Source organism: Prionailurus viverrinus, chromosome E1, assembly GCF_022837055.1.
Source record: "Prionailurus viverrinus isolate Anna chromosome E1, UM_Priviv_1.0, whole genome shotgun sequence".
Classification (NCBI taxonomy): Eukaryota; Metazoa; Chordata; class Mammalia; order Carnivora; family Felidae; genus Prionailurus; species Prionailurus viverrinus.
The window spans coordinates 4,472,107-4,492,500 of NC_062574.1; the positions used below are offsets into that span (position 1 = coordinate 4,472,107).

At 53.9% G+C, this 20,394-nt stretch overlaps 1 protein-coding gene across 4 annotated transcripts in view; it reads right to left on the reverse strand.

The window, feature by feature from the left end:
• GAS7 (growth arrest specific 7) overlaps window positions 1-20,394 on the reverse strand; it is a 214,705-nt gene that overhangs the window by 143,090 nt on the left and 51,221 nt on the right. Inside the window, exon 1 of one of the 4 annotated variants that reach the window (XM_047831885.1) lies at window positions 11,130-11,311. The exons of 2 other annotated variants lie outside the window; for them this stretch is intronic. The gene's annotated coding sequence lies outside the window, so the exon portion shown is untranslated. Of the gene's footprint in view, window positions 1-4,062; window positions 4,086-11,129; window positions 11,312-20,394 lie in introns of those variants that run through there. One more of the 4 variants, XM_047831884.1, reaches the window with a different exon arrangement.

A 20,394-nucleotide genomic window follows, 5' to 3' on the forward strand; every position in this document is an offset into this window, starting at 1 on the left:
ACTCCCTCCTCACGCCCAAATGGGTCCCCCAACCCACGAACCCTGTAAGGGAGACCAGATGCCCCAAGGAGCCATCCCAGGATCCTATGAAGATTCCAGAAGGGGAGCCTGATGGGCACACTGCTCCTGCTGGCTGACACGGCATGTCTTTCAAAGGACTATGTAAAATCAGACAGCCACAACAGCCTCGGCATGCTGACTTGGGGTGACTCAAGTTGTTTATACAGACAGGAGCCCGCACCTCCTAGGGGCCTCCCCGCCTCCACCCCACCTTGGCCACTTACTCCCATGATCATCCCCTTGACCTGGTATTTTATGTTTCTCAAGCCTGAATAAACATTAGAATCACCAGGGGAGCTTCTGAAAAACAGGGAACCCTGGGAATCTACCCTACATCCCTTAATTCAGAATCCCAATCAAAATCGAAATACTCAGGCCCTGTTCTTTTTTTAAAAGATCCCCCAGATAGGTCTGACATTGAGGAGAACCTTTTATTTATTTATTTATTTTTTATATCTACAGTGAGGTGTCTTTTTATTTTTTATTTATTGTTGTTTTTTTTTTAATTTACATCCAAGTTAGTTAACATATAGTATAATAATGACTTCAGGATTAGAATTTTAGTGATTCGTCACTTAACATATAACACCCAGTGCTCATCCCCACAAGCGCCCTCCTTAATGCCCCTTACCCATTTAGCCCATCCCCCCCGCACCCAACACCCCTCCATTAATCCTCAGTTTGTTCTCTGTATTTAAGTGTCTCTTATGGTCTGTCTCCCTCTCTGTTTTTATATTATTTTCCATTACGTTCATCTGCTGTGTACGTTAAATTCCATATATGAGTGAAATCATATGATATTTGTCTTTCTCTGACTGACTTATTTCGCTTAGCGTGATACATTCTAGTTCCATCCATGTCATTGCAGATGACAAGATTTCATTCTTTCTGATCTCTGAGTAGTATTCCATTATATGTACATACACCGTGTATTCTTTGTCCATCATCGGTTGATGGACATGCAGGCTGAAAAGAACCTGCCTTTCGATGGACGGCCGCAAATCTCGAATAGGGACTCAATTCTTGCTCAATTCTGCCTGAAGTGTAAGTTCAATGGGCAAATGACTTAGGCATCTCTGGGACACATCAGGGAACCACATGTCTTCTTAAGCTTCTCATTGCAAAAGCACTGTGGAGTCTCATTCACTCAAAGTGGGACCCAAGGACAGCGTCATCAACATGCCCTAGGAGCGTCATCAGAAACCAGAATCTGGGGCGCCTGGATGGCTCAGTCGGTTGAGCCTCCAACTTCAGCTCAGGTCATGATCTCACTGTTTGGGAGTTCGAGCCCTGCGTCAGGCTCTGTCCCGACAGCTTGGAGCCTAGAGCCTGCTTCAGATTCTGTGTGTGTGTGTGTGTGTGTGTGTGTGTGTGTGTGTGTGTGTCTGCCCCTCCCCTTGTGCTCTGTCTCTCTCTCTCTCAAAAATAAAATAAACATTAAAAAAATGTTTTAATTAAAAAAAAAAGAAAAAAACAGACTCTGCATCGTAACAAATCCCTGGGTGATCCATTTGCATGTTCAAGTTTGAGAAGCACAATCCGAGCCATGTGGCCATGTGGCAGTCCTCTTGTAGCTACCCCCGTGGACTGTTTTCCACCACTGGGACAACTACCTATTGTCTCAGATAACGGTCTTGCCTCTCGCTTCACTTAAAAAGACAGGAGCAGTTGGACAGTAAGTGCTCATCAACCCTTGGCCCAAACTCCATCAGGGCTCACATGTGCAGCCGTCCCTCCCCCCCACCCCGCCATTATGGGGACTAAAAGGCCCTCCTCCTATCAAAGGCAAACTACCTGCCTTCTACCTATCAGCACATAACACATAGCTTTAAAAAGAAAGACAAAAATATCCCTTGATCCCCACTCCTCCGGGTCCCGCCCATTCCTTTGCTTCTGGTCACAGCAAATATTTTCCCCAAAAGAGGTACCTGTGGTCATGACCTCTACTTTCTTAGCCCCAATGTTCTGCTACTCCCTCCACTGAGCCGGCTCTCCCAAGGTCACCCATGACCTCCATGCTGCTGACCTTGGATTCTTCTCGAGTCCTTGGCCCATCAGTAGCATTCGACGTTTCTTCCTTCTGGAAACCAAGAGAATGACTTCTCTTGGCTGCCATGGGCACCTCACATTTCTCAAGTGGTCTTTCTGGATCTTCCTCGGATGCTCCAGCTCAAACGAGATAGGAGTCTCCTGCCCCTCCCCCTCTTCTCCATAAACGCACTCTCTTCAGTGGCCTGACCCTGTCTGTCCCCCCTGGCTTTATCCACCCTCGATTTCCTCTCTCTAGCTCTGACCTCTCCCCATGACCACCTGGCTACCTGCCGTCTCTACACGGATGCTCAAGAGACACCTCTAACCAACCCCCTAAAAGAGCCTATATTCGTCGCTTCCAAAAACAAAGCAAACCAAAAGAACACGTGCTCTCCATACCTCGTTTTAACAAATGGCGCCATGATCCCTCCGGCTGCTTGAGCCCCAAATCTAGGATTAGCAAATTCTCCCGCCTTCCCCATCCCCTCCCCGTCCACTCCTGCCGGATCCACTTCCAACGGAATCCGTCCGTGTCTCTCCGGCTCCACTGTGGCCACCCCGTTCAAGGTACCAGCAGCTCTCCCCGGATCCTCACGAGGACCTAACTGGCCTCCTGTTCCACCCTTACCCCGCCCCCCTACAACTCACTCTCAACGTGGCAGCCAGAGTGAACTTCTAAAACATCAATCACATCATGTGAACTTTCAAGTAAGCCCATCCGAAGGCTTTGCGCCGTGTTAGAAAAAAGAAACCCAGACTAGGTAGCCTAATGCACGAAGCAATGAAGTCTGGCCTCTCTCTATCTCCTCTTACTTCACACGATTCTCTCCAGACACATGGACCGTTAGCCCCTGTGCTGTTCAACAGAAAAGGCACCAGCTTCCTGTGGCTACCGAAAGTTAAATTTAAGTCAGCCAAAATGAAAATAAAACGTGCAATTCTGTTCCTAAGTCTTACTAACCGTGTTTCAAGTGATCGGCTATCCCGTGCGGCTGGTGGCCAATTGGTCAGCCCAGATACGGAATTCCCATCTCTGCGGAAAGTTCTACGGACTGTGCTGTTCTAGCTGCTCCTTGGATGGGGCGGGTTTGGCCCTTCCTCGTGGCCTTGGCACTCGCTGTCACTCCTGCCCAAAGAGCCCTTCTCCCAGCTCTTCCCATGGCTGGTCTACATGTCAGCTTCAACACCACCTCCTCAGGGGGGCCTGGGTGGCTCAGTCGGTTAAGCTGCCAACTTCAGTTCAAGTCATGATCTCACGGCTCATGAGTTCGAGCCCCCTGTCGAGCTCTGTGTTGACAGCTCAGAGCCTGGAGCCTGCTTCAGATTCCGTGTCTCCCTCTCTCTCTCTCTCTCTCTGCTCCTCCCCAGCTCGTGATCTTTCTCTCTCAAAAATAAAATAAACATTAAAAAAAAATTTTTTTTTTAAGTCATCTCCTCAGAGAAGCCCTCCCGGAACATTCCACCTAAAGAAGCCACCAGTTAGTCATGCGCAATCACGTGATTGTGGCTATGTCTCTTGATTATTTATGTCTGCCCGCTGACTGTCTAACTCCACCAGGCCACCTCACCCCAAAGTATACTCACGACACCAGCGTCCCTGTGGGTCCTGCTTGCCATGGCACTGCAGCCCCTTGCCCGGTGCCCATACAGTGCCCGACACCTCTGCTCACTTACTACAAACGCATTATGGGGGCGCCTGGGTGGCTCGGTCGGTGAAGCGTCTGACTCTTGACTTCCGCTCAGGTCATGACCTCACGGTTCACGGGATCGAGCCCCACGTCCGGCTCTGCACTGACAGTGTGGAGCCTGCTTGGGATTCTCTGTCTCCCTCTTTCTCTCTGCCCCTCCTCTGCTTTCTCTCTCCCAAAATGGGTCACCTTCACCCCTCTTGTCAAATCAGTTCCCCACCCCTGCCCCATCTGGCCCCATAAATGGCCTCTGTGTCCCCAAGCGGGGCCTGCTGGTTCCTACCTCAGTGCGGCCGGGAAGGCCTTTCTCTCTGCTCCTAGCTCTCTCTCTCTCTTGCTTCTCGAAGCCACACCTTGTCTCGCCTCCCAGGTGTGACACAGGTGGCATTTCCTCTGCCAGCCAGGAGGCCCCTCCTCTGGTCTTCTCCCACACTTCCTGTCTGCAGGCTGGCTCTGGCTGCTTACAGAAAACAGGAAGTTCCACCTCCCACAGGCCCGCACACAGATGATCCCGGAGAGGACTCCCCAGAGCGACGGTTTTCAGGCGTTGCTGAGGACCGGAGTCACCCGGAAAGTTCACAAAGAACACAAAGGGCCAGGCTCATTGAAGTGGGTCAGGGTCTGGGCCTCTGTCCCTTTCCCACATTTCCTAGGAGACTCGAGGACCCACCCAATTCGAGATCCACTGCTTCTGGGACATCAGTCCTGCAAAGATGGTTTGCTCAAGCTCTGCCCTTTCCCACCAATTCAGAACATCCGGGGAAGTGACCGACTCAGCAAATGCCCTTCTGTCACCCAAACTTCCTCTTTCAAGTACTGAAAGTCCCCCCCTGGGGCGCCAGGGTGGCTCAGTCAGTGAAGCGTCTGACCAGCTCAGGTCATGATCTCGCAGTTCATGGGTTTGAGCCCCGCATCAGGCTCTGTGCTGACAGCTCGGAGCCTGGAGCCTGCTTCGGATTCTTTGTCTCCCTCTCTCTCTCTGCCCCTCCCTCACTCATGCTCTCTCAAAAATGAGTGTTTAAAAAAGTTTATTTAAAAAAAAAAAGAAAGAAAGAAAGCCACCCCTCATGACAGGCCAAAGATGGCCCCCCAAACACAGGCAGACCCCAAATCTGGGAACCTGCAGGCATTAACCTTATATGACAAAAGGGACTTGGTGGGCGTGAGGAGGTTAAGGATCCTGAGATGGGGAGGTCACACTGGATTGTCCGGGTGGGGCCTAAATATAATCACAAGGGTCCTTGTAAGAGGGACACAGAGCAAAGAGGGAAGACATTATGTGAGGCCAGAGTTGGGGAGATAAGGCATTACGATATGTAGCCACGAGCCAAGGAAGAAGTTTCTAGAACACGGAAAAGGATAGAAACAGAGTCTACTCCCTCCGCATCCCAGAGCCTCCAGAAGGAACCAGCCCTTTGACGCCTTAATTTTAGCTGCAGAAGACTCATTTCAGGGGGGCGCCTGGGTGGCTCAATTGGACATAAGCGTCCAACGCTTGCCTTCGGCTCAGGTCATGATCTTGCGGTTCAGGAGGTCAACCCTCATCCGGCTGTGCGCTGATGACACAGAGCCTGCTTGGGACTCTCTCTCTCCCTCTCTCTCTCTGTCCCTACCCCACTCACATTCTCTCTCTCTCAAAATAAATAATAAGCCTGAAAAAAAAAAAAAAAAAAAAAAAAACAGACTCATTCCAGGCTTTGGGCCTTCACAACCAGGGGAGAATAAATGTGTGGTTTAAGATACTAAGTTTATGTTAATTCATTACAGAAGCGACAGGAGACAAATACACCTCGTCTTCATTAACACGACAAGGAAGTTCTACGTGTGCAAGGACCATGGTTTTCTGAACTCCTGGATCTGGGTTTAACTCGTGTGCTGAGACCCAGCACGAGATGCCCCATCCGGACACGACTGGCCTGCTCGGCTCACCTCTGTGCCCACAGTGCTGAGCTCAGGGCCTGCCGCGTCCAGCCGAGGATATCAAATTCCCAAGGAGGGGCACCTGGGCGGCTCAGTCTGTTAAGTGTCTGACTCTCGGTTTCGGCTCAGGTCACGAACTTGTGGTTTGTGAGTTCAGGCCCCGCATCCGACTCTGTGCTGACAGTGTGGAGCCCGCTTGGGATTCTCCTTCTCTCCCTCTTTCTCTGCCCCTTCCCTACTCACTCTCTCTGTATCTCTCAAAACAAATAAATAAATAAACCTAAGAAAGAAAAAAAAATTTTTTTTCAAAATTCCTCGAGGAAGGCCAGTATTCCAAGTTTGAATTTGGGACCCTCCCTAACCCCAGCTATTTTGACTTGATTCAACACATAGCAAATACACTCTGCTTCGCAGATTTTTATTCTCATCCTGAGAAGCGGACACACAAGTGACCGCTGTGCACACAGAACTGTTTAGATTTTTTTTAATGTTTATTTATTTTTGAGAGAGAGAGACAGACAGAGACAGAGCACAAGCAGGGGAGGGGCAGAGAGAGAGGAAGGCACAGAATCTTTTTTTTTTTTTTAATTTTTTGTAATGTGTATTTTTGAAAGAGAGAGAGACAGAGCATGAGCACAAGCAGGGGAAGGGCAGAGAGAGGGAGACACAGAATCCGAAGCAGGCTCCGGGCTCCAAGCGGTCAAGCACAGAGCCCAACGCGGGGCTCGAACCCACGAACCATGAGTTCGTGACCTGAGCTGAAATCAGACGCTCAACCAACTGAGCCACCCTGGTGCCCGCCCCCCCCACAGAACTATTTAAATAGAACTAATTAAAAGTAAAACCGAGGGGCATTTCTGCCCAGCCAGGTCCACCTGTCCATTGAAAGGATGCCATCTTTGGAGAGTAGAAAGCAGAAGCAGCAAGTTGAGGAAACTGCTTGGTGCAGGGGTGAGGTGGAGAAAGGTAGAGATTAGAGAGGGAGAAGCAGGGGGAGACCAGGAGAGCAGCTTGGAAATGGAGCAGAAAATTCAGATGGCAAAAGGAGGCCCCTCACCCGGACACCCGAGAGCCTGTACAACAACCTGTCAGCCTGCAGAGGCCCTGGGCCACTGCTCAGAAGGGTCCTCTGCCTGTGGCCCTCGGGAGCCTGGAGAGCCCCCATCCACTCACATGCCCCCCGCCTCCCGCCCAGAGCAATAGTGGGACATACGGGGCCAGACAGGGAGAGGCAATCAACTAAAAGGACACCCTTGCTACCGACTAAACTCCATGATATACGGCTGTGGGTTTGCAAAACAGCAGCGGCCGAGGCAAGGTGCAGAGGGTCAGGAGCAGCGAGCACCTGCTCGAGGGAAAATAAAGACGCGCACGTGTTTGTAAATGCCCTCGGTTTCTGGAACTGCCCGCAGGAAACCGATAACTCGTTTGCCTCTGGGGAGGGGAACTGACAGGCGGAGGCGGAGGTCCGGTGTGGCGAGGAGGCCACGTGTTTTTCTTTAGACTCTTCAGTACCTTTCGAACAGCAGGCCTGATCTATCCGTCACCTATTCAGTAAGCATGGAATTAACAAATAGACGCTTCTGGTACGTATACGCCACAAAAAGTCGAAAACGCACCCCAAGCACACCCTTCTGCTTTGAGGCTGCGATCTCAGCGCAAACGGCACTTGCCAGGTGCGTGGGGTGCATGCTACCAGCCTCACACCAGCTATGGCTCCCGGGGGCTACCAGGGACACTTCTTTCTCCCTGCTGTGGGCATCGCTTCCCCCGTGGTCCAGGACCTCCAAGGAGGAGCTCCCACGCTCCCAGCCCTCAGCAAACCTGGGCTGTATTCCAGCCACGGAAATGACCGGAGATGAGCTCCCCGGGACTGAGTCCGGGCTTCGGGGTCCCATGTCCAACCAACGTGTCGCCCACAGCCACTGCCCAGGGATCCCCTGCCAGCCTCTCAATCTAGGGAAGAAACTAGAAGTAAGTGCCACGGCTGCAGTCTGATAATCACTATGGACACCAGAAACCAGCCTCTATCGGGTCTGCGTCCAATTAGCCACCCCCACAACAATACCATAGCAACCAAGGTAATATTATTGTTCGAAGAAGAAGAAGAAGAAGAAGAAGAAGAAGAAAAGAAGAAGAAGAAAGCACACACACACACACACACACACACACACACACACACACACACCCGGTTGTGCAATGGCTTTTAAAACCACAAAGATAACGTTTTTTTCCACACCCTGCCACGTGCACCTCCCTCTCACTTCCCAAAGATGTGGCTTCCTCCGCAGGAAGTCACCAGGCTCAGGGACAATTACCTCTCAACACCACTCCAAGATGTGAGCCCTCCACAGGAAAGCCAGGCACAAGAATGTGTCCCAAGCAAGCCTGGAGAACAGGCTGTGTGGTTTCCTCTGCCTCCCTCTTGGAGGCAGGGAGGCTGGAGGCAGGACAGCCCGGGGCGGGGGGGTGAAGCTCCAAGCTTCCTGCCCCCCCCAACCCCCCCACCCCCGTCCCTCCTCCGTCTGGCTGGCTGCCTGCCCTCTTGGGGCCAGACCCAAGCTGGGCACTGGGACCTTGGTGGTTGCAGCCATGAGCCACGCACTAATCCTCAGACCTAAATGTGGAAAGCATTAGCCCAAATGAAAAGACATAAATCAGGAACGGGAGCTATGGCACAGAGGAAAACAGCCCTTCTCGGGGAGCGAGAGCCCGCACCGTTGCACAAGAGCCGAGTGAGTCACCAGCCGGCAGGGGGAGGACCGGGGAGGGAGGGGAGCCCCCAGTGGGACGGGGCGGGTGTCCAGGGAGGTGGGGGGGGGTGCAAAAACACAGCTGGAGGTTTCTAACTAACCACACTTCATCAGCAATCTGGGGGCAGGGGGGGCGCAATGCATCACCTCCCTCCCCGGCTCAGGAAGTGTTTCAAAATGTGTCCTCCCCAGGGAAGACAGCGGGAAGGAGTCTCCCTAACAGCCAACTGGTCACCCCCTACAGCCTGCAGCTGCTTCCTGGGGAAGCGACCCTCAGCCCAGAGCGTGCACCTCCCTTGTCCTTCTCTGTTCCTCCCTGCCATGCACCATACTCTTTGGGGGCCCCCAAGCCCAAGGCGCCCACAATTCTTGCCCCATCCCCTCACCCATCCTTACTGCTATCTCTTCTCTCTGCTTCTTGTCCTTCTTTCGAACACACCAACCTCCACACACAAGTTGCTGTTGATGAGACAAACCCCTCAGTCTCTCCCATCCCTCGTCCCCGGGAAGAACCTCTTACCCTCCTGTGAGACCTCACCTCACCCACCAACTACGCAAGTTCTGAGTGTCAGCTGTGAGCAAGGCACTGGTGTCCGGGGGTGACACTGGTGACAGGAGCCCCCAAAGAGGTCACTCAGTTGGGGCATAGTAGCACCAGGACGCCTGAGCCCAGAAGGCTCTGGAAATTAGCTGGGCCGGACCCCTTCGGCCTGAGCAGGACCACCCCCCTAAGGATCTTCATCTTGCTCTGGTGAAATAAGAGGTGAGGGTTGGGGACAAACGGGTCCTCAGACAACAATCCCCTGTAAGAAACACACAGAAAAAAAAGTCCTGAAGTGCCTGGCTGCAGTACGGTCTACGCCAGAGAGCATGGCCAACGGCTGGGCCATTTGCAATCGCTGGGCACTCAGTAAGAACAACCAACAGAAAGCCCTGAGAGGGGAGAGTCCTCGTGAGGAGGTGACCCAGGAATGGTCTTATTAGAGGACAAGTGGCAAAGAGAACCAGGTAGAAGAAGAGAGAAATCCAGGCCATGGAACCATGCACTCCCTCATCCATGCATTCATTCACCCATCCATCCATCCATCCATCCATCCATCCATCCATCCTTCCATTCACTCATCCATCCATCCATCCATCCTTCCATTCACTCATCCATCCATCCATCCACTCACCTCCATCCATCCATCCATCCATCCATCCATCCATCCATTCACTGACCTATCCATTCATTTATCCATTCATTAACCCATCCATCCATCCATCCATCCATCCATCCATCCATCCATCCATCCTCCCTTCCTTCCTTCCTTCCATCCATTAATTCATTCATTCACCCATCCATCCATTTATCTATTCATTTACTCATTCATTGGACAAATACTTCCTGAGCACCTCTTACAGACCAGACACAGTTTTAGGTGCTGGGATGCACTGGTCACAAGACAAAAGGTCCGCATCCCAGCGGGGCTTGCATCCTCATGAGGGCAGACACCCAAGCCACAACAAGCCCGGCACACAGGTATGAGGTCGGGTTTTGCTGGAAGGCAGTAAGTGATGAAGAAGAGGAAGAAGAACAGGAAAAAGTAGGCATGGCAAGAGTGACAAGATTTTGAGATGAATCGGTAGGTTACTCTTCTCGAGGGGGCTACTGTGACAAATGACCGCAAACGAAGGGGCTCAAACCGGCACAGATTTATGGTCTTACGGATCTGGAGGTCAGAAGCCTAGAGGGGTCTCCCTGGGCCGAAGCCAAGGTGTTAGCAGGTTCAGCTCTTGCTAGAAGCCCCCAGGCAGAACCTCGCCCGGTTCAGTCCCCAGAGGCCGCCGCATCCCTGGCATATGTTCCCTTCGGAGCATCGCTCAACCTCCTGCTTCTGTTGTCACATCTACTGCTGACCTGGCCCTCCTGCCTCATCTCACAAGGACCCTTGTCATCGTGCTGGGCTCGTCCGGATAGTCCAGGACCCTCTCCCCATCCTGATAGCCTCAACTGCACCTGCAAAACCTGATTGCTGTGTCCCAGGCTCTAGACTGGACATCTTTGGGGGACCCACATGGGCCACAAAGACCCTCACGAGGAAGCATGCCTGGGACGTGTGCAGGGACACGGTGGAAGCTGGTGTACAAGGGAAGGATGAGCGGGATGAGGGGGTGGGGTCCAGGCGCTGAGGTCACGTAGTGCCCCACCGGCCACCGTGAGGGCTTCCTCAACTCTACTCCACCATCGTGGGGACCCATCACCACGTCCTGAGGACCCAAATGACACAATAGGACTTGTTATGTAAGAACAGAGCAGGGAGCACCTGGATGGCTCAGTCGGTTGAGCATCCAACTTTGGCTCAGGTCCTATGTCACAGTTTGTGGGTTCGAGCCCAGCATCGGGCTCTATGAGGACAGCTCGAAGCCTGCTTCAGATTTTGTGTCTCCTTCTCTCGCTGTCCCTCCCCCCGTTCATGCTCTGTCTCTCTCTCTCTCTCTCTCTCTCTCAAAAATGAATTTAAAAAAGAACAACAGACCAGGACCTAGCAGAGCATCCGGGCAGCCCCTGTAAGAAACCAGGGACACAAGGGTGATGGCTTCGTCTCACCCAGAGGGGGCGGTGGTGGGGATGGCGAGAAATGGCTACTACACCTTTTTAAAAAGTCTATTTGGAAGGAGGGGCCCACAGCCTTACCTGGCAAACGAAACCCAAGCAGGGGGAGGAAACAGGGGTGCCAAAGCTTTTGAGGGCTGTGAGCCACGCAGCTGGAAAGACAGGCTTGCCCGTTGCTGAAAGGCTGCAGGGGGCCCAGACCCGGAGGAAGGACCCGGTGTGACGGCTGGAGATGTCGAGCAGGCGGCTGAATCGGGAGGTCAAGAGCAAACCTGTGAGCAGAGCTTGCCCACCCTAAGCTGGAGGCTCCCACGGGGGGAGCCCGCCGGCGGTCTGGGCTGGGAATCCAGGTCTGGCCTTGACCCGGAGAGGGATGGGAACCTCGCAGGGTGCGGAGGCGGCGGTGACTGTCCCGGATTAAGTTTGTGAGTCGGGCATCAGTTACAAGGCGAGATGACAGAGGCTGAGTAAACAGGGATTTCGCCTTAGCCCTCGCAGTTGCTCAACCAGGCTTTTCCACTTCCCACAGCCCACAGGGCGGGACGGAGTTGTGGGGCAGGGAGGGGCGGGCGGGATCCAGGAATGCGGTCCTGCCACGGCCCCGGAATCCGTAGCTGCAAACAGCTCCACTCACTCACCACCTGGCCAGCCCTTGGGGCCCTCACCGCCCGCAGCGGGGATTCGGGGGAGCCCTCGCGTGGTCCCTACTCGGGGGGCCAGTAAATCACGAGGACAGAACGGAGCCGAGGGCAGGCGGCCAGACCGTGTGGGCACCTCCCAGGGGACGCGGGTCCTCCCCTCCCGCCGGACGCTAGCAAGGTGCTCAGACGGCAGTGTGTCGACGGTAAGCGTGTTCCCAGGGACGGCGGGCCCAAGCCAGGCGCTTCCCGGACACGTCCGCCCACGCGTCCGTTCCGCAGATGTTTAGTGAGCACCTAAGGTGCCAGGCCCTGCTTCTGGACACTCGGGGCACAACAGTGAACAAAACAGAAGGGGCACAAAAACCTCTGTGTTCAACACAGCACACATTCCGGCATGCGGCAGAGCAGGGGGGAGGGGGCAGACAATAAAAATAATAAATAAGTAAGGGGGCACCTGGGTAGGCTGAGTGTCCAACTTCGGCTCAGGTCATGATCTCACGATTCGTGGGTTTGCGCCCCGCGTCGGGCTCTGTGCTGTCGGCTCAGAGCCTGGAGCCTGCTTCGGATTCTGTCTGTCTGTCTGTCTGTCTCTCTCTCTCTCTCTCTCTCTGCCCCTCCCTCTCCTCAAAATAAATAAACATTAAGAAGAAAGATAACTGATTCTAGAAGGGTGTGAAGGAGCAGCAACTCAGTGTCTTCTGGGACTCCTGCAAGTGTGGCCATCACGAGGGAACACGAAGCCTACCGGAAGGCAGCACTGGGGGACCCTGCCAAGAACGTCTGGTTCTTGGTCCCCGGCCCGCCTCCTTCCCCCGTCACCACCATGACCACCATGACCCGGGTTAGTTAAAACTGTGCAGCAGAAACCACAACTCTGGAAGCCACCCACTGAATGGGGTGTCCCTGCAGGTGGCCCGGTCACCGACCCAAAGCATCTCCTGGGTTTGGGGCCCCTTCTCGGCCAACCCGTCAGGTCCGCACTTCAGACGCAACATCCCCACGGGAAGTGCCAACCCGAGGACTGAGGACTGAGGGCTCCCATCTCCTCCCAGCTGAGCATCTCTGTTAGGCGGGAGTAGCTGCTCTTGCCTGACCGGGTCTCCTCCCCGGGGCCTGGTGGCGAAGGATGGACAGGAGAGGATGTCACGCTTAGGGTCCCCACGCCTCTGACCACAACTTGGAACTCTCTTACCAGCGGCACTCACCACGGGGGAAGTGCGAGTTGGGCTGAGCACCAAGGCTCTTCCTGCTTGGAGGACAGCCAAGGCTGACTCTGGGTGCACGTCCCTGGCAGTGTCTTGGCCCGTGGACCCTCCCATCGCCTCCCACTACGCATCCAGCTGTGAGCCAGCTGGCCCGGTGCTGGCCTCAGGCTCCAGCGGAAGAGACAGCCACCAGGAGCTGGTCCAGCCGCCGTCCACCTCCCTCTGCCCCTTGCCCTAAACTCTTCCGGTCTCCTCTACTCCCAAAGTTGTGAGGCCCTGAAAAGTTGGAACACCCAGGCTTTCCCTTCGGGTGCCACTGCAGACTCTCCTCCCAGCTATAGACCGGGACTCAACCCCCAGACCGCCTGCAGAAGGTCCCAGAGGCACAAGGATCATACTCTTCGGGGTCAGAATCTGGGTGCGGGGGAAGGAGGTGTGAAGAAAAGGGAGCCCTACCCCACCCCGCCTCTCCACTTCCTCCCCTACTCAGCTGCCCCACGAAAGCAAAGGCCTGCTGGGACCCCAAGCTGGGGAACACACAGCTTTCGAACGGGGTGTGCAGATACCTTCAGGATGGGGTTAAGTGTAGGGGCTGAGGGGTCCCCCCTCCCCTCTGCGGGGCGTGGCTTCAGAACTACCACGGACACAGCAACCAGGGGTTCCAATCATAGGCTCCTGACAGGGATGGTCCAGGTACAAGCCCCGTCCCCTGCTGGCTGACGCCGAACAAAGTCTTTAACTTCTCCGTGACTCAGCTTCCCCATCTGTAAAACGGGCCTGGTAATACCTGGAGCGTGTTGTAAGGATCCAATGAGCTAATAAATGAAGGCACAGTGTTTAGAAAAGCTACCTGTTAGGTAAATGTTGTCTGTTGTTATAATAGATCTCTGAACCTCTGGACCGACAGATCTATTCGAGAACGTTCTTCTATCCACCAGAGAGGCCACAGGCCCACTCGCTGGTTGAGAAAATACGGTGAGGAGCGGGTACAGACATACTGAAGAGCTAATCTGGTCCCACGGAGGTTGCTTACCTGTTCCTGGCCAAGCTCTGCCATAGACCTCCAAACCCCCTTCCTTCCAACCAAGTCTGGAAGCCACTGAGACTGGGTCTCATGGGGGAAAACATGGGAGGTGGTGAAACATGGGACTCTCTCTCTGGAGAGTCTGCTTTCTCGTCTGCAAATGGAGGTGGTGATGCTCTCCCACCCCACCCAGGGGACCGTGCTTCGGAAACCCCGAGAGCCTCAAAAACGGTCAGCCCTGTTTCCGTTCATCCTGGCCTCCCCTGGGGGGGGGGGGGGGGGCGGGGGGCTTACACTTCTAGTGCTTTCTTCCTGGAAGAGCGGCTGGTGCCCAAGCCACTGTCTTTCAGAAACTCTCACAGGGGCGCCTGGGTGGCTCAGTCGGTTAAGCATCCGACTTCGGCTCAGGTCATGATCTCACGGTTCGTGAGTTCGAGCCCTGCATCGGATTCTCTGCTGTCAGCACAGAGCCTGCTTCAGATTCTGTGTCCCCCCCTCTCTCTCTGCCCCTCCCCTGCTCATGCTCATGGTTCTCTCTCTCAAAAAAAATTAATATTGAGGCACCTGGGTGGCTCAGTCAGTTAAGCATCTGACTGTTGGGTTTCAGCTCAGGTCACGATCTCATGGTTCGTAAGTTTGGAGCCCACACTGGGCTCTGTGCTGGCAGTGTGGGGCCTGGATGGGATTCTCTCTCTCTGCCCCTCCCCCCTTCCAAATAAATAACTAAACTTAAAAAAAAAAAAAAGACATTATTTAGAGGCACCTGGGTGGCTCAGTTTGGTTAAACATCTGACTCCTGGTTTCAGCTCAGGTCTCACAGTCTGTGAGCTCGAGCCCCGCCTCGGGCTCTGTGCTGACAGTGCAGAGCCTGCTTGGGATTCTCTCTCTCCCTCTCTCTCTCTGCCCCTCCCCTGCTCACACTGTCTCTGTCTCAAAAATAAACTTAAAAAAATAAATAAAAGTAGGAGTTAAGATTACAAAAAAAAAAAAAAAAAGAGAGAGAGAGAGAGAAAAGAAAAAGAAGAAAAAAGAAAAAAAAAAAAAAGAAACCCTCGCAGGTTGAGACAGAGCCCCAGATACTGAAGCATTTCCCCAAACACATTGCATTTATGCGTGTGGCCCCATTCAAATACTCAATTCTCAGGACAGGCAAGGAGCCACCAGGAAGGTTCACCAGGAGCCCCCCGTCAACCCCTGGCAGGGGCAGCCTCACCCCACAGCTAGTGGAAAGCTCCCCCAGCTCACGGCGGAAAACCCTGGCTTCCTATCCCACCTCCACTGCATGGGCAGCTTACTAACACCCAGCTCAGCGTTTTCAACCAGAAACCCCAAACACGGCCTCACATAGTTGTAGAATTAACTGAAATACGTACAAATGTGCATGTTGAGATTTTTTTTTTTTTTTTTTAGGTTGAATGAGAGACTCCGTGTTCAGCCACACAAATATTTTTAGATCTCTTGATCTGAATGCCTGTGAATGGAAGTGTCCCCACCAGGCTGCCATGGGCTCAACACTCCTCTGAGTCACCTGACAGACCCGGGAAACCAAGGAAGTCTGTTTTCTTTTTAGAAAAAAATTTTTTTAAGTTTGAGAGGGAGAGAGAGACAGAGCTTGCAAGCAGGGAGGGGCAGAGAGAGGGGAGAGGGAGAACCCCAAGCGGGGTCCACGCCATCAGCGCAGAGCCCGATGAGGGGCTCCAACTCACAAACCATGAGATCGTGACTTGAGCTGAAACCGAAAGCTGGATGCTTAACCGACCGAGCCATCCAGGCGCCCCAGGAAATCTGTCTTCAAACACCCTACTCGGAGCAGTGGCACTGGTGCTCCACGTGCATCAGAACCCCCCCACCCCGAAGAGCGTGTTAAACAGATTTCCGGGCCCTGCCGTCAGTGCCCGACTGAGTAGATCCCGGGTTCGCCCCGAGGATGGGCATCTCGAGCCAGCTCACAGGTGATGACGCTCACGAAGCTGGTCCAGGGACCACGGTATGGGAAGCCTCGTCCTCGGGAACCAAAGGCTAGAAAGTACACTAAGGATCACCCAACCTGATCACAAGGGGAGCCCAGCAATGCTCTCCACCCGGCGCCCGGGTAAGAGAGCCTGGTCTATTAAAATGACGCGAGGCTGTTCCATCTGCACCTCAGACACAGGTGGGGCTGCTGGGGGCCCCTGCTGGTTCCTGCCTCCTCTACCCTGGGCGGGGGGCTGTAGAGGGAGGCCACCGAGCTGCCATCAACACCCATACCCTCAAGCCCGGGCTCCATCCCTCCCTCCCTTCCAGGAACAAACAGGAGTGGCTACTCAGGGGAGGTCTCAAGGCCGGGAGGGCGGAGTCCGAGGCCCCAGGGAAGGGAAGGAGCAGGGCACAGCCTTGGGGCAGCTGACTCCAGGCCAAACCCCTCCATGCGGAGCAGAGCCTGGAGACGGTGGTCTGGGGGGGTGGGGGTGGGGCATACACGCACACTGCACCCAGTGTCCTGGCCGCACAATGCACAAGGGGCCGGCGGGGCAGGCAGCCAGGGTCTACTCATGCCAGTACCATCTGGGAGCCCTTGCCAGGCCTCCGAGGGCCCGCAGAAGAAGCTGGACTCTGTCCTGGGGCACAGTCGGGCTCTATTCTTATCTCAAGGGGGAATGTGTGACTCTCCTTGCAGTGAATGGGGGCCCCCGGTGAGACGGAGGAGGAAACAGAGCCATCACTGTGCCCCAAGAGGGCTCCCCACGCGGCTCCCGGCTCCGACCAGCCCCTCGTGGCGGGGCCTTGCACAGCCTCCAGCAAGGAGAGGCCAGGCCGGCGGCAGACGAGGAACCGGGCGGCCCCGGGCAGCCTGGCCCTCACTCACACCGCCGCACACACAGGGCCTAAGGGAGACCCGCAGAGGACAGGGTCCTAGAGGAAACACAGCTTCCATGCACAGCTCCTTACCGCATCCCAAAGGAAGGAGCCCAGAGATGCTACGCACCCCCCACACTGGCACAAGGCCCTGAGACAGATACGGCCCCCTACCTACCTCCCCATCACCATCTGCACTGGCCAGATCTCATCCAGCGCTCCCTTTAACTTGACGGAAGGAGCCACAGGAGACCCGTGTGATGGGACGTGTGTTCATCCAACACCTCTAGATGTCCCAGGGCAAAGGGACCACCCACATAAGAGCCTGGGTTACCACCGTATCCTTGGGGACCCACATCACTCCCCTCTGGGGTCTGCAAGTAGGAAAGTACCCTGCGGCAGGTTAAGGGACAAGTGGGGGTTCCAGAGAAGAGCTGGAGGTCGGGGAGACGGAAGAGAAGTTATGGAAGCTGGAGTAACCTGGGGAGGGCTTGAAATAAATATTGACTCATCACCCACCATGCGCCAAGTACGAGGTACAAGCATGTGTCTTCCCATTTGAAAGAATTACTGCGACGCGAGGATCATTGTGCCCATTTTAAAGGTGAGAAAACTGATCCACCAAGGAGGTAAGAGCTTTTCCCTTTCCCTTTGGTCGTTAACAGAGCCAAGGGTTGGGGACACAGGCCTTCGGTCCAGCGCACTTTTTGTTATATCAGCCCACATCTCAGTGCTCATGGGGTCTGGAAGGACAGGCAGCAACAAGGCACGGGAGTGTCCCAGGCACGGTGACCCATAAGAGCATCAGTTGAATTTGTTGCTACCAGTTTTTCGTTTACATTTTTCTCTCTAAAAATAAGTGGGGGGTGGGGGATAGAAGCAGGGTGCTCCTGTAGGTCTGAAAATCCCCATTTGGGCCAGCAAATGGGGCATCAGTCACGCTCAAGGACTGTGGATCGGGTGCACGCTTTCTGAACAGCAACTGACAGCACGGGTCAGGATGCATGCCGCAGGCAGACACGTTAACTAGAAGATCACTTCTTTCTTCCCAGAAGAGCAGCCTCCGTGCAAGGAGATGCCGTCACAAGGATCGTCAGTGTCGGTGATTTTTTTTTTGTAATGTTTATTCATTTTTCAGAGAGAGACAGACAGACAGTGCGAGGAAGGGAGGGGCGGACAGACAGAGATGGAGATACAGAATCCGAAGCAGGCTCAGAGCGGTCAGCACAGAGCCCGACGCGTGGCTCGAACTCACGAACTTGAAGTCAGAGGCTTAACCAACTGAGCCACCCAGGTGCCCCCTATGTGCCACTGATTTTAACAGCAAATAAAGGAAGCAACCTCAGCGTCCATCACTAGGGAATTATAAATAATAACGAGTTCATCCAAATAATGAACGGATAGCAGAAACCAAAAATCACCTGTTAGATACACGTACTAAGGTAGAAAGATATTCAATAAATATCGAGCATAAAGAAAAAACCAGGTTGCACAACTGCATGTCTCATGGGACTAAAAAGAGGGGGGGAAAGGAGACTATTCTCTTTCCCAGCAGGATGAAAGGAGGGAGTGCTACAGAGGGTGATGGGGGCAGGGTCCCCATGGTGCTGGGAATGAGGCCAGGGTGCAAGGGGCTGAGAGGTCCAGGAGGGTGGGAGCTCCTGGAGAAGTTAGGCTAAGTCCCGCTTAGTTTTGTCCGGATCAGCCTTAAACGACTATGAAAACATCCGGAAAATATTTAGCTAGTACATCTTGTCGAAGCCCCTCCACCCTGCTTTGTTTATTAACACTTCCTGCCTCCCCCCCCCCCCAACCTTCACACACCCCGGACCCTCTGCTGCTGGATTCCGATCATGAAGCCATGGGGAGTTTGGACAAGGTGTCCTCTGGGAGCTCCTGGGGTCTGCACACAGAGAGTGTTGGCGGTCCAGACTCCTGTGCCATCTGGCTCACCCTGAGAGCCCCCCAATCCCCAGGGGACCCACAGCAGGGGCTGAGCCTGGACACACTATGCAGGATCCCTGGACACCAACTCCCCAGCAGTGACCGAGCCAGTGGCTCAGGGAGGGCACAGTTTAAGTGGGCCTTTCTTGCTGGGCGGGGCGCTGAATCTCAGGCAGGGAAAAGCCCCTATTCTGACTCCTCCTTCTGTGGGGCTCCTCAGAGCTCTCAGAGAGGAAACCCGAGAAGAATGAATGGGTGTGAGGAAGAGGGACAGAGAATTCACATGCACACGGGGGCCCTCAGGATCCCCTGCTCTCCCCAAACCTCCACAGAATTCAGGGAAGCTGTTCACTAGTCAAGCAACAGCTCTGGTTTGAGGGCTAAGAGCCAATCCCAGGGCAGAGCTGTTAGAAAATCTGCTCCAGGGAGTGCCTGGGTGGCTCAGTGGGTTGTGTGTGGGACTTCGGCTCAGGTCATGATCTCACAGTTCGCGGGTTCGAGCCCCGCGTCGGGCTCTGTGCTGACAGCTCGGAGCCTGGAGCCTGCTTTGGATTCTGTGTCTTCCTCTCTCTGCCCCTCCCCTGCTCATACTCTCTCTCTCTCTCTCTCTCTCTCTCACCCTCAAAAAGTAAACATATACATATATGCAAAAATATATATACATACACATATATATAAGCAAATATATATATATATATACACGTATATATACATATAAAGGAAAAAAAGAAAATCTGTTTCAGAACCAAGCAGATGCCAATCAATTCTCCTCCCAACGACAGCAGATCGGACAGAGCCAGACAGTTCTGGGTTCAAATCCCGACTCCACCCCTTCCTATGCTGGATGGTTGCCCTTAATCTCATTGGGTCTCTGGTCTGCTTGACTGGAGGGTACTGGGAAGGTAGACCGGACACAGCACCAGAGTCTAGGAGTCTAGAAACCCGGGAGTGAATACAGGCTGCTTACTGGATTGGGCCACCTTGGGTGAGTCACCCCCTGTCCCTAAGACCCAATTTCCTAAGCAGAGAAAGGGTTACAAGGAGGCTGCTGGAAGGTTCTGAGCAGCACACAGCCGTTGTTTTTAACGTGAATCAATACCAGCATTATAAGATGGGGAGATTTCAGATTTCCGGCTGGACATGCGTTCCCTACGTTTGGCTACTATGGGCTGTTTCCAAAATCCCTGGGATCTCAGCAGCCTACCTGTCCCCTGACATCTGAACCTGTCTGAACCCCCATCCGTGGGACGATCCAACATTCTGTGATTGTGGGTATCGGCCCCACTCTGGACACTGGAATTAACTAATAAATGGTGAGTGGGTGGGGCGCCTGAGTGGCTCAGCCAGTTAAGAGCCTGACTCCTGGTTTTGGCTCAGGTCATGATCTCACGGTTCGTGAGTTCAAGCCCCATGCAGGACTCCGTGCTGATGGTGCAGAGCCTGCTTGGGACTCTCTCTTTCTCTCTCTCTCTCTCTCTCTCAATAAATAAATAAACTTAAAAAAAAATTAAAAATAAATAGTGACTTGGTGTCAGGGAGGCACCAGGGAAGGAGGCAGCTTTGCCACCTCAAACCCCTCCTTGGGCCCAGCTCCAGCTTACATCAGAGAGACCCCTGGTTCGCGGGGGTCACCGCATGGCCCTCTCTCTGTGGCACAGTCTGCAGTGTGAAGCTGGGCCAGCTGGGGGTGGCCGGCC